The sequence below is a fragment of the Canis lupus genome, chromosome 11 (genome assembly GCF_011100685.1).
Source record: "Canis lupus familiaris isolate Mischka breed German Shepherd chromosome 11, alternate assembly UU_Cfam_GSD_1.0, whole genome shotgun sequence".
Lineage (NCBI taxonomy): Eukaryota > Metazoa > Chordata > Mammalia > Carnivora > Canidae > Canis > Canis lupus.
The window spans coordinates 56,593,079-56,595,242 of record NC_049232.1 but is presented as its reverse complement, the minus strand read 5'-3'; the positions used below and the strand labels follow the sequence as shown (position 1 = coordinate 56,595,242).

Here is a 2,164-nt window from a genome sequence, read left to right as displayed (position 1 = left end):
GAAACCAAGGTGGCTATGGCGGTTCCAGCAGCAGCAGCAGCTATGGCAGTGGCAGAAGGTTTTAATTACTGTCAGGAAACAAAGTTTAGCAGGAGAGGAGAGCCAGAGAAGTGACAGGGAAGCTACAGGTTACAACAGATTTGTGAACCCAGCCAAGCACAGTGGTGACAGGGCCTAGCTGCTACAAAGAAGACATGTTTTAGACAATACTCAGGTGTATGGGCAAAAAACTTGAGGACTGTATTTGCGACTAATTGTGTAACAGGTTATTTTAGTTTCTGTTCTGTGGAAAGTGGAAAGCATTCCAACAAAGGGTTTTAATGTAGATTTTTTTTTTTTGCACCCATGCTGTTGATTGCTAAATGTAATAGTTTGATCATGACGCTGAATAAATGTGTCTTAAAAAAAAAAAAGAATGAATCAGACGTTTTAAAAATTCTATTAAACATTTTCAGATTCTTTCACTGTTTCAATTCATGTGCTATTGCTTTTTCTCTTATTCCAAAGGAAATTTTGGAAAAATCAGAAATCAAGGACAAGGAAAATGAAGTCATCCTCACCCCAAAAAATGACTGTCACATTGCTATAGGTTCTTCTGTATAATAATAATGATAGATATTACCACTTAGTGGGTGGTTACTATGGAGCAGGCACAAGAATATGAGAATATGGGATTTACAGATGAAGAAATCGAGGCTGAGAGAGGGTCCCTTGCCCAGGATCACACAGCTGGGAAGTGTGAGACCGGGATCGGACCTGTACATCTGTTTACCTCCAGAGGCCAAACTTGTAACCATAGCACTACACTCTGTCCCATAAATCTCTGTCATTTTTTTTCCAGGTGAAACCATTTTATCTCATAATTGTCTTCAAAACCACAACGACACTATGTTCTTCATATAAAAACATTAGTACAGATAACTATACTTTCTAGGAAATGATTATATAGGCCCTCTCAAAGAAAAATGCACACCATTATATGGTTTCAGACAAGTTGTTTGGGAATAACACCTCTGGACTGATTCCTAAAACATACCATAAGACCACACTGAATCTTCTGGTTCAAAGCATAGATTATTGTCATCAGTATGGACTCCTGCATTCTTACGTATTTAATAATACACATATAGACTGGTTTGTGACTTAATGTTGCATTGGTTCATCAGCCTTTTCTGCAGGTGCATCAGCAGGTTGAGCAGGCTGTGCTTTTCTCTGTGGCCTTTCTTCAAGACCTTCCAGGAATGGAGATACATCACCCTCATCATCAGTCATAAACCCCGATTCTTTAGCAACAATTCCAAAGGAAACATTCTTTGTAGTTAAGTCCTGTTCCGCAGGAAGTGTCTCTCGTAAGGCACGCAGACCATGTTTAACCAGTTCATTCATATTGCATTCCATAAACCCAGACATATGTCTCTCCAAGTAAGTACGAGCTGATTGAGAACGGGCTCCAATGGACATGGCTCTACAGTCAAAATAGTTGGCAGATGGACAGATTTGCAAAATGTGAGAGCCCGTATCATCATAACCAGCAATAAGCAGGCCAACGCCATATGGTCTCCGGCCATATCGTTGTGTCGGTATCTGGGTCTTGCTTCCAATTAGAGATACAAGACGAGACACAGGAAGAGGTCTGTCAAATACAAATCTGGAATCCAAACACTCCTGGTGCATAAAATTACATAACGGTCTAGCAACAGCAGTAAGTCCCGCAACTGAGATACCAATATGGTTATCAACATGGAGAATTTTCTTCTGATGGGCCGCAAGCTCTGACTGTGCTCTCTTCAATGCAACCAACACTGCATGGGGTTTTGATTTGAGACCAACTGTGGCTGAGCCTTGTTTGGCAGTTCCCATCACATCCTCACTTTGATGCGTCCTGCCCTGAGGGCTCCAAAAAGTGGCATCATTGTCACACTAGTTGCAAAACATGCTTTCCAGCACGGGTCTGGCTGCGGCCTCCTGCAGAGGTGCAGATTTAGGAACCGTCTCTGTCATTTCTTTACAAAAACAAGATTCTTCAGTCAATCCTCTACTGTTGGATCATTACATTGCTTCCAGTTTGGGTTCATTTTCTTAAAAAAAAAAGATCTCATTTATTTATTTACTTTAGAGAAAGAGAGAGAGAGAGAGCAGGGTGAGGAGCAGAGGGAGAGGGGCA

The 2,164-nt window shown here is 41.3% G+C and overlaps 1 pseudogene; it reads right to left on the bottom strand.

The window, feature by feature from the left end:
- Positions 1–978: 978 nt before the first annotated feature.
- LOC612149 lies at positions 979–1,935 on the bottom strand (annotated as a pseudogene).
- Between the last annotated feature and the right edge of the window lie 229 nt (positions 1,936–2,164).